Raw genomic sequence first — 12410 nt, forward strand, 5'->3', positions numbered from 1 at the left:
GCCTTCAGCCTGCCCTCTTCCACTCCAGCACCTGCCTAAGACCAACTAATTCTGTTGACAAGAACTTAAGCCCACACTTATGCTCTGTCCTCCTGTCCCAGATCCCAGACCACCTCCCTGTCTACCTTCTGCCCTACCCCAGCCCAGGGAGGTTGATCTACCAACATTATGTGCCTTTCAGTATCTTAAGCTAGCAAGAAATTGGACCATATCCTTTCTATACCAAAGTGGCAGGCAACCTTTGAGGTGTCTGCAAAAGTGATTATATAACCTTCCTTCCCCCAAAGGGTTGGACATGGTGCTATATAAAAAAAGTAAAGGATGAAAAAAAGATAAGTCATGTTAATATTAATTAAATAATATTATTCAAAGGAAGCTGAAGTGCTTATATTAATGGCAGATGAAGCAGACTTCAGAAGCAAGGGTATTTTTTAAGGGTAAAGAGAATCATACATGTGATAAAGGGGTCAATTCTCTACGACTTAACAATCTTTAATGTGTATACACCTAACAATAGAGCATCAAAACATATGAGGCAAAGACTGATAGAATTTTAAGGAGAAATTGACAAATCCACTATTATGGTTGGAGATTTCAAAGCTCCTGTATCAGCAATTGACAGATCAAGCAAACAAAGAAAAACTCAATATTGTTAATGTATTGGTTCTTCCCAATATGATCTAAAGATTCAGGGCAATGTCAAACAAAATCCCAGCAAATTATTTTGTGAATATTGATAAAATGATTCTACAGTTTTTATTAAAAGGTAAAAGACACAGAATAACCAACACAATATTGAAGAACAAAGTTAACAGACTTATACTATCTGACTTCAAGACTTACTCTAAAGCCACAGTAATTAAGACAGTGTGGTATTGGCAAAATAATAGACAAACAGATCAATGGAACAGAATAGAAAGCCCAGAAATAGACCCACACAAATATGGCCAATGATCTTTGACAAGGAATAAAAGCAATTCAAATGGAAAAGGATAATCTTTTTAACAAACAGCACTGGAACAAATGGATATCCACATGGAAAAAAAAATGACACAGACATTATGCCTTTACAAAAATGAACTCAAAATTAATCATAGACCTAAACATAAAATAAAAAATTGTGAAACTTCTACAAGTTAATACAGGAGAAAACCTACATTGGGTTTGAAGGTGAATTCTTAGATATAACCCAAAAAAAATCCATGAGAAAAAAAAGTTGATGTCAAATTTAATTTAAGTGAAAATGTTCTGCTCTGTGAAAGACACTGTTAAGAGAACAGAAAGACAAGCCACAGACTGGGAAAAAAAACTTGTAAAACCTACGTCCTATGAAGAACTTGAATCTAAAATCTACAAAGAACTCTTAAATCTCAACCATAACAAAACAACCCAATTAATACATGGGCAGAAGATCTGAATAGACGCTTCATCAAAAAAAGATATACAGATTCTAAGAAGCCAATTGAAAAGATGCTCAATATCATGTCATAAGGAATTGCAAATTAAAACAACAATGTGATACTATTACACAGCTTGTAGAATGGCTAAAATCCAAACACTAACCACAACAACAAATGGCAGCAAGGATATGGGAGCAACATGAACTCTCATGGGAATGCAAAATGACACAGCCACTTTGCAAGAAAGTTCAGCATTTTCTTACAAAGGTAAACAGAGGCTTACCATACAATCCAGCAATTGCACTCTCAGGCATTTATCCAAATGGGTTGAAAGCATGTTTGCACAAAATCCATATACAAATGTCTATGGCAGTTTTATGCATAATTGCCAAAACCAAAACAACCAAGTCCTTTGATAAACGACTGGATAAACAAACTGTGGTATACCTATGCAATGGAACAGTATTCAGCATATAAAGAAATAAGCTCTCAAGCCACCAAAAGATATGGAGGGAACTTAAATGCATATTGCCAAGTGAAAAAAGCATGCAAAGACTACACACTGTATCATTCCAATTATGTGACATTCTGGAAAAGGCAAAACTATGGATACAATAAAAAGATTACTGTTCGTGAGAAATTGAGGTGGGGAGAGATGAAAAGGTAGAGCACAGAAGATTTGTAGGATACTGAGAATTGTCTAACTGATATTATAATGTTGGATCGTTGGTTGCCAGGGTTTCTGGAGGATGAAGGCATAAATAAGTAGAAGACGAAATTTTTAGGATGAGGATTCTATTCTGTACGATATGGTAACGGTAGATGAGTGAAACTATATGCATTTGTCAAACTCTGAAATTTATTCTTATTTCTTTGATCAACTTAGCAAAGACTTTGTATTTATTGGTCCTCTCCAAGAATTAGATTTTGGCTTAATGATCTGGGTTAGACTTTTGGCTGTTATATGGTTAATTTTCCCTTTTCTCTCTTAATTTCTTCCCTTTACATTTCTGTATATTTTAATGCTATTTTTTCTATTTTCTTTAAGTGTATGCACAATTCATTTCTTTGTGGATTCCTAACAAATATATTTAATATTAGAAATTTTCATCTGGGTACCACTTTACAGGGTATAGCTACACACAAATGTGAACACACACATGTGAATACACACACACACACACACATTGCTCACATTATTTATTTCTAAATATTTGTAATTTCCTGTTGGATTTCCTCTATAATCATAGTTATTTAGAATAAGCATAATTGTATTTTTGTTTCCAGAAAACATGGCTTACTTGATTTTTAAATTGAGAAACTTGTTGAAGTATATTTTAAGGCCCAGTTGAGGGTTAATGTTGGTGAAGATTTCATTGAATTTTGAATGGAATATAAATTATTTTGCATGTATAAAATCCTATACATCTATTTCAATTACTTCTTGAATTTCTATTAGTTTCAGTTTAATATGTATCAAAGTTATACTGCAGGGTGCCTTGAGGTTTGTAACTCATATTTTCCTGATGAATTCTACTTTTACCAATATGATTTTATCTCACTTAATACTTCCACCTTAAATTCTATTTTCTCTAGTATTAAAATCAGCATAAACCTACTTTTAGTAGTTGTGAAATATATCTTTTTCCTGTCCTTTTTAAAATTGTAATAGCAATACCAAAAACAAACACAGCTCTGGAGATGTAATTACAAAACAACTACTTTTTCTTTCTCTGCCTCCAAATCTGTTTTAGGGTGTCCTCTGCTTTCAGACAAAGATTAGATACGTCATATAGTTTTTTATTTTTCTGCGGTAGTAAAATCTTTGGCACTTCTAGTCTCAAATACAGGCTGAGTTTAATAACTTAAATGTTCATCCTTGTGTAGGAGACAACTTTTAAACTCCTTAAGTTACTTCTCATCCAGCTCAATCCTTGGGTTAGTAGGAAGCCAATCATCAGAGGGGTGGGCTTTCTTTACTTTTTCTCTTGCTAGACCTTCTACTTATACTCCTCTGCCTTGCTATTGATGATCTTTGACTTGAAGAAGAGAGAACAGAGGCAAGGGAGCAGGAAATTGGCTTAACTAATACTGTTATAGTGATCTACCAGTAGAACTCTGCTTCTTTCTCTTCTAAAGCAGGGTTGAATCTGCTTCTTTCTCTTCTAAAACAGGGTTGAGAATCTCAAGTACACTTTCTTTTATGTGGGCAGATCCATCTCTATTCTAGCTGCTTACTTCCCCTTCCTCAGATCTATGGGCATTCAGTGATGTCTGTGGTTTCTCTGTATATGGTCTGTCATGCCTCCAGGGACCTAAGGTAGATAGGACCTAAGATGACTCCACGCCAGCTCTCTTTTATGTGGCTCACAGTTGGGCCCACAAAACACACGTCTGCATCCTTTTCTCTGATACAGGCCATACAAAGCCTTCTCTTTTACTCCATCTTCAAACCTCATGTCGTCTTTTAGATTTCTTAGAATAGAATCAGACACACTCTGTCCCCTAAATTCTCAGAGGCTCACCTAGTAAGTTCTTCAAGTTCTTTGTGGAAGACTTTCTTTTACTTTTATAGGGTGGGATTCTCCAAAAATCTTCTACTTACTTCATCTCTAAATCCAACCCTTTTATATGTTTCTTATGGGCAATGAGTATAAGGGACATGTAGCTGGATTTTGGTCACCTCTTTGAAAATTACATTCTGTGCCAGCCCCAGTGGCTCAGTGGTTTGGCGCCGCCTTCAGCCTAGGGCCCGATCCTGGAGACCTGGGATCGAGTCCCACGTCGGGCTCCCTGCATGGAGCCTGCTTCTCCCTCTGCCTGTGTCTCTGCCTCTCTCTCTCTCTCTCTGTGTCTCTCATGAGTAAATAAATAAAATTTTAAAAAAAGAAAAGAAAAGAAAATTACATTCTGACCTAGAACCTCACCTTGGAATGTAATATCTGAAGTCTTAGTGATTTATCTAAAACCATTTTAGCATATTGTTACATGATCTTTCCATATCACTCACTTTTAAGTATGTGCATCTCAGGGTTTTTAGATGAAAATAGCATTAGTCAACATTTTGCTCCAGTGTTTTCTAATATAGATTGTTTTTAATGAGAGGTATGATGCCAATTAGATTTTCATTTCTTTGAAGAAAACCTGTTTTCATCTTTCTGGAAAGTTTAAATTTTCTCATTATCCTCAATGTTTCTAAAATTTTATCCATAAAGTAAAATTACTGCATGTATTTTGCTCAATATGAAGAGTATCTCAAAAGCTGAAAAATCATTTCTTTCTTTCTTCATAATTACTTTCTTTGTTTTTCTTAATAATTTCCTCTTCTACATTCCTTCTTTTCTCTTCTATTAGAATTTCAAAATTTAGGTAAGATTGCTCTCAAATTTTTGGATTTCTATTCCATGAAAAAATATGACTTTTCTAAAATATATATGTATATATGTATGTATGCATATAGATGTCATCTTAAAAGTCTTTTGGGGAAAATTATCTTGTTCAATTACTCTGATTCATAAATATCAATCCAGCAGTGATATTAGGATGGGGGTTGGCATATACTCCTAGCTAGAGTGCCTGGAATTGCTGTTCTAATTGTGGAAGATTCTAAGGCCCTCCTAAAAGTTGCCATATACCTGGATATTCATCAGCTTCTCCCAGTCATTTGCTATTTTATCTTGTGCTACTAAGTCAGGTCAGAAGGGAAGATGTAAGCTACCCACATGTTCAGAATATATTTTCCCAATTTATCACCTTCACCATTTCCTTGTGCCTCCTCTACCTACAGAATCTTTGATTCTTAGCTTTGAACTTCTATAAAGCAACTGCCCAAGCTTCTGAATATCCCAAGTTCAATTACTGCCATGTATCCAACTCTATCTTCTTTCCATTTATTCAGGAATTTCTTAATATTTCTGCTTCACTGATGACTTCTTTAAAATTTTTAACACAATAATTATTTAATCCTTTAAAAATATATTTATTATTTTTAGAAATGATGAACTGGAGGAAAGTTAGCTACCTACTCTTAGTTTATTATCTTAACCCAGTTTCCCCAGAACACATTCAAGGAGACTCTCTTTTAAGAATGATATTCTAGGCATTAAGTTCAAGACCAACACATTTCATTATTTTTAGTCCTGGAGTCTGACTGTAACACTATAATCATGATAGCCAAGAATAGAGAAGGCCAGTATTTGAAATTGGCTTTGGCTGAGTCTGGGATGTTATGCTTGATATTATTTCTTTTTGTCCAGAATAATTAAATAATAGCTTTCATAAAGTGGATAGTTAGTCCCTTTAAAAAATACATCAACTGAGTATTGAAAAGCCACTATCTTTAAAGGAAAAATTATTTAACTGCACATGAGTAGTTGCACCACCAAGTTGCATCCACAAAAAGAATTCTGATCTTCAAAAGTGTTCATAAAAATCAAAATCACTTTGAGAACTCTGAGATGTTAAGTTTTCTCTACTAAGTGATTATACTTTTTAAAAACATGAATTAAGCATGTAATGGTCAAAATAAAATACAATATTCTAGGGCTAACTTTTTTTTGATAGTTTCATCATGTGTTATTCAATAAAAAAAAATTTAGGTACAATAGAAAAAACACCAAACCATTATGTGTCACTGTATGAGGGGGAGAGAAAGGGATAACTTAGTGGTTAAAAGCAAATATCCAAAAATTAACATGCCAGGTCTTACATGAGTTGATTTTTTTTTTTTATTCAGTAAAGATGATAGAATCTCACCTTCCTTTCCTCCTCCATCATCATTAGCCCAGAAGGAAGAAGAGATAAAATGAATAAAGTCTAACTCTATTCTCTTTTGTCCCAAGGCATGGGATTGAAAATACAAATTTACAACTAGGAGCTAAAATGTAGGATTATATGTAAAAGACTCTTAATGATGGAATCAACCTTAGATTCAGAATACTTGCAGGTGGGCAATGATTCATACATTTCTAGAAAAGAGAAAGGGAATGTACGAGAGCAAATAATAAATGGATTAAAATGTTTGGGGTATTTATTTCAGGGGCCCTTAACCAGTGATCCACGGATCCTTAGTGAGACTTCTCAGAAGGTTTGTGACCCACTTGAATGTATATACAAAATTTTCTAGATGTATATACATAGGTGGCTTCCACCAGACCCTCAAAAGCTAGGTCAGAGCTCACAAATCTACAGCTTTGTTGACATCAATGATCAATGACCGAGAACCTGTAAGTTTGTAGAAATTTGACCAATGACTGAGCTACACTGTTCCCCCAAGGAGCCCTAGTCTTCTTGACATCAAGACCATACATTGCCTTGTATTCCACTTTAAGCTATTGTATAACGATTTTCTTTTTCAGATCTATAAACATAAAACGATATAAATTATACTATTCTACCCATCTTTAAATATGGTATTTGATGCCAAAACTTTAGATTTAGTAAGAGAATAAATCCCAGAAAGGAGAGGAAGTGATCTCTGCAATAGCATTGTCTGTTTTCTATTTTACCTTGAAGGTTTTTATATTAACATTACTTTTATAATTTTTCTAATGCTAAAAGAAATGCTCTTGAAAAGTGCACCATCTGTGCTTTGTCTGATTAGCTGGTCCAAATGGAATGGATGTCAAATTCTGAGTTCCTTTTATTTTTATGAAAATAAAAAGAAGCTTCACTTCTAACTCAGCTTTATGAGTGAATCAATGAGAAGTCATCTACTGCATAATCTTCCCCCTAGAAAGTGATAAATATTTACAGTATATAATGAGATTTCATGTCAAAAATTGATGGTATTTATTGTGTTTTAATAAAAGCAGATTTGGAAACATTAGTTTTATTAAACAAAAAACAGAATATTGTTTTAAAAATTGCCATTTTCATATTTGCTTTTTCTGTGGAGACCTTATATACAAAGGCAGATTTTTAGCTAACTATATTACTATGGAAATCAGCTCCAACTGAATAGAAATAGTACAAAATAATGAAAACACTAATACATCTTTACACATTGTATTATTCATCTATCAATTACTTTCCCTTTTGTGGGGCTCACTCTTCCAGGTTTGGCTGTTTAACAGTCATATTTTTTTTACAATATTTATTCGCAATTTCTTTCCTCAATCTTGATCCTAAGAATTAACTAAAAAAGAATATTTAAAAGGTCATGTTGTCCTTTCCTGTGCAAATCTGGGAGATAAGGCTGTTACTAACGCATTTTCTAATTTTTTAAGTAAATGTTAAGGGGAACATTTGGTTCTTTTCTGAAAAGCTTTTCACAAACAGGTCAAATATGTTACAGGTGGCACAACCACACATGCTCCTTCGCACCCTGTCTAGGTCCCCTACTCCTGAGAAAGTGGCTTCAAAAGGATTATCTCTCACCATGGTTAGAGGATCATCTAAAACTTTGAGTTTTGAAGCTAATAGCTCTCCTCTGGTGAAAAGGCTCTTAAAGATGGATCTGGAGAAGGCAATGGTTTCTACAGCCAATGATGAAAACACATGGCCACGGGCAACTCTCCATCAGAGATTATAACTCAGATGCTTCTCAGCATCTGGTATAAAATAATAGATGGTAGATGACCACAGCGAATGGGAAAGTACAGGATCACACAGACACTAAGATTTTCATCTTAAAACAATATTGTGCTGGCCAGAAAAAAAACATATCTGTGTGCTAAATTCGGCCAGTGGGGCACCAGATTTGACCCCTAAACCACACAATATGACAAAGCTTAGGGGACTGATTCTATCCCTTCCTCTCTCACAATCACAGCAATTTATTTCTATAGTAAGTAACATGTGGTTTGGGGGCTGAGAAAGATACAGGAAAAATAGGCAGATATAAAGATGTGAGATTATCAGGTTAAGGTAACTTACATCTAGTTGTTCATTGTTTTTCAATCCAAAATCAATGTTGACCTTTATCAAATGCCTTTTCAGAGCCGTGTTATGATCATATTATTTTTTCCTCCTTAAATGTATCAATATGATGAAGGATATTAATAGAGGCCCTAATATGAAACCATCCTTGCATTTCCTCAATTGAACCTAGTTGTTTCTGGTGCATTTTAATTGTTGCTAGATTCCATTAGCTAATGATTTATTGAGAATGTTTCCACTGATGTGCATAAGAGATATTGTGCTTTAGTATTCTTTTTTGCCCAATATTTGTTAGATTTTGATATCTGTATTCATTACAAAAATAATTCAGTTCTTTTTCTAATGCTCTGAAAAAGTTTAAATATTATTAACTTATCATACTCATTAAGGTTTAGTAGACTTCTTTTATGAGTCTATCTGGGCCTGGTGTTTTTTGGAAATGGCTCTTTTCTATGGAAACAGTTTAAATTTTCTAAGTTTGGGAATATTTTGTATTCCTGAAAATAAAATATTTCATATAGATTTTCAAATATATTCAGATAGGGGGATCCCTGGGTGGCTCAGTGGTTTGGCGCCTGCCTTTGGCCCAGGGCGTGATCCTGGAGTCCAGGGATTGAGTCCCACGTCTGGCTCCCGGCATGGAGCCTGCTTCTCCCTCCTCCTGTGTCTCTGTCTCTCTCTCTATCGTGAATAAATAAATAAATAAAACTAAAAATAAACAAATATATTCAGATATCACAGCAAAATTATTTTATTGAGCTTTAAATTTCCTGTTTCTCAAAATTTCTCTCCTCTCTTTTAATAGTTCTTTTGCTATTGAGGTTCTCTCTCTCTCTCCTCTCTTTCTTTGCATGAAATTAACAATTTATTAGCTTTTTAAAAATAGAAGCTTATAAATAAAAGCTAAAGACATTTTTAAAACAAAAGCTTAAAAATAAAATTCACCATTATTCTATTTTCTAATTAATTCACCATTATTCTATTTTCTAATTGATTCATTCGTGTTGTCCTAGTAATGTCACATAGCAAACAACCACAAAATCTTCATGGCACTGTCATTTTTGAACTTCAGTGTTGCCTGGGACAGTTTCTCTCCAGGTCATGGTGGGCGAAGCAGCTCTGTGTCATGCACTCGATAGCTTGTGCAGCTCTCCTCTATGTGTCTCTCATCCTCCTCCAGGCCAGCTGATGCTTCTGCAGCATTCCTTTATGTGTCTCTCCTCCAGAACCAGCAGGCTAGCTGATGGATGTTATTCTCAGGGCAAATGCAGATACACAAGAGTTTACACTGCTGCACATGTGCACTGCAAGCCTCTGTTGCATCCCATCTACTGGCATCCCATCTGCCAAAGAAATCCACATGATGGAGCACAAGGGCAAGAGGCAGGGGACATATACAGAGAGAACTGAAAAAGTGAGACGTATTCAATCTATCAAACTTCCTCTACTTACCTCAGGTTAATTTCATTTTCTCTCCTCTAAATTTTGAATTGGATATCTATTCATGACTCCATTTTTTAAATTTATGGCAAACTTTATTTTCATTGATACTTCATTTGACATAATTTCAAAGTAGGCCTATGCTCTAGGATGAGCCAAAGAACAGAAATCCTAAATCTCATAAAAGATTTTTTTCACACCATTATGAGCAGGTCATGGGGCTTTATGTTAATACCTAACATTGTTAATGAAAATACCTAACATTTTACCCCTTGAGACTTTACCTATAGATACAGAAAGAAGAGATAACATCAACATACAAGAATCAAACTATATGAGAATATAACAATAAGCTCTTGGATTATATACCAGCAACCTCTTTAGGGTTGTAATGATAATGACTGATTTTTTTTCTCCTAGAAAGTTCAATGTCATTTTGTTCTGTTTTGTTTTGTAAGTAAAATGTCAAAATACTTGAAAATGCTGCACCTAATTTCTCTCATTACACTAAAAATACTGGAAGTTTTAAATTCTTCATGAGTCCAGGCTGGACATGACTACTACTGACGGGGCATGTTCAATACAGTAATTCCAAGTTTGGCAACCATCGACAAACTGGCACCGGCAAATTTTCCAGAGTCATAGAATCTCATTCCTATAATGCCAGCTAAGGCTCCAGATGTGGCTAGGAAAACCCAAATGTTCCTCAGATCCTGAGACAGCTGAAAAGCACCCAGGCTTGCTAAAGCACAGGGAAGAAGCCCAGCAGCCAGTGACAGGACACTACCTGCCTTTGCATAGCCAGTGATCCCACCAGAAGCAATCAGTGCTGCATAGCCAAAGCCGATCCAATGTGAAGGCACTAGTGGGCCAGAGTCCTTCTGCATGGTTCCCTCTCACTCTGGCTGGACAGGAGGATACACCAGGCCTGCACTGAACCACTTTCCCCTAGGCCTGCATGAGTCGACAAGGGTGCACAAGCCCCATGACTCCATTTTTTTTACTGAGGTTAAGTGTTTTAAGATGATGAATTTTCCATAAACCCCGTTTTAACTACATCCCATAGATTCTAAAGTGTTTTTATTACATTTTTTTCTACATACAATGCAATTTCATTTTTTATTTCTTCTTCAATTTAGATTTTAGGAAAATATTATTACAAAGTCCAAGTTAAAGGGCCTTTGGGCTGTCTAGTTTCATTGTATGGTGATTAGAGAAGGTTATACCTAAGGTTCCTATTTATTTTTAGTTCGGAATAGATTAAGGATTTTCTTTTTTTTTTTTTTTAATTTTATTTATTTATGATAGTCATCACACAGAGAAAGAGAGAGAGAGAGAGAGGCAGAAACACAGGCAGAGGGAGAAGCAGGCTCCATGCACCCATGCACCGGGAGCCCGACGTGGGATTCGATCCCGAGTCTCCAGGATCGCGCCCTGGGCCAAAGGCAGGCGCCAAACCGCTGCGCCACCCAGGGATCCCAAGTCACATACTTCTGCAGTATTAGTATCTTTCTTAATATTATTTTACTGGAGTCCCTGGTCTATTTTTATGTGTATTTTCTGCTCTGCCCTTTTTAATTCTTCTATTTTCAGCCTTACTGAAGTGCCTTGCTTTAGATGAGTCTGTGCCATAGAATCAGGTTGTATGATTCATTCTGGAGATTCATTTCCTTTAAAAACTAAATTCAGGGGCACTTGGGTGGTTCAGTCTGTTAAGTGTCAGACACTTGATTTCACCTCAGGTCCTGATCTCAGGATCCTGAGATCAAGCTCCATGTTAGGCTATGCACTCAGCTCAGAGTCTGCTTGAGATCCTCTCCTTCTTACCCTCCTCCTACTTACGCATACTTGCTCTCTCTCTCTGTCTCACTAAGATAAGCTAATAAAATAATTCTTAAAAAATTAAGTTAAGCCTTTAAAAAAATTAAAAAGTTAGACAAAGATAAGCCTTTTAAAAGGTGACTTATTGATATAAAAGTTATGTTTCATCTTTTTTCCATCATATTATTGTATTGCATTTTCAGTGTCATTTTAAAGAATTTCTTTCATTATAAATTCCATTTTATTTGGGTTTTTTTTGTGTGTGTTGTTTATCTGCTATTCAAGTTATGTGGTTTTTTTTCCTTTAGTTGTTATCTTTATAATAATAATTTTATATTAGATCCTTAATCATGTACTTTTTAAAAATACATCTCTAAGTTCCCTACTATAACTAATGGTTAAAAATTAAGATATTTCTTCTTCCTTTTCTGTCTCTCCCCTCATCTCTCTCACCTGACTTTAGTTACTGACAGTATTTATTTTTAATAAATTAAGTGAGAATAAATTTATCTAATTTCTGACTTCCTTTCTCTCTTGCCTATCCAACTTTAGTTATATCATTTCTACATAGTAAAGACATGTAATATCTATATTTCACTCTGACATCTCAATCTCCATATTTTGTTTCTACAGGCAAATACATTTAATATTTATTCCCAGTCCTTTTGCCACTGTTTACCTAATTACTTAGTTGGTCAAAATTCATTGTCTAATAATTCCTACTAGAAGGATTCAACGGCACAATATTCTCTGAGCTCTTGCATGGTCAAAACTGTTCGTAGAGTAGATATTAAATAAAATGTGGTTGGTTAAACTATCTTTGGCCTACTACTTAGTATCTTGTTGCTTTCAAGGCTTCTTGTATAGAAA

The 12410-nt window shown here is 35.0% G+C and overlaps 1 pseudogene; it reads right to left on the reverse strand.

The window, feature by feature from the left end:
• Positions 1–10279: 10279 nt before the first annotated feature.
• Positions 10280–10606, reverse strand: LOC144294340 (transmembrane protein 14C pseudogene; annotated as a pseudogene).
• Between the last annotated feature and the right edge of the window lie 1804 nt (positions 10607–12410).

This window comes from Canis aureus, chromosome 22 (assembly GCF_053574225.1).
Source record: "Canis aureus isolate CA01 chromosome 22, VMU_Caureus_v.1.0, whole genome shotgun sequence".
NCBI lineage: Eukaryota > Metazoa > Chordata > Mammalia > Carnivora > Canidae > Canis > Canis aureus.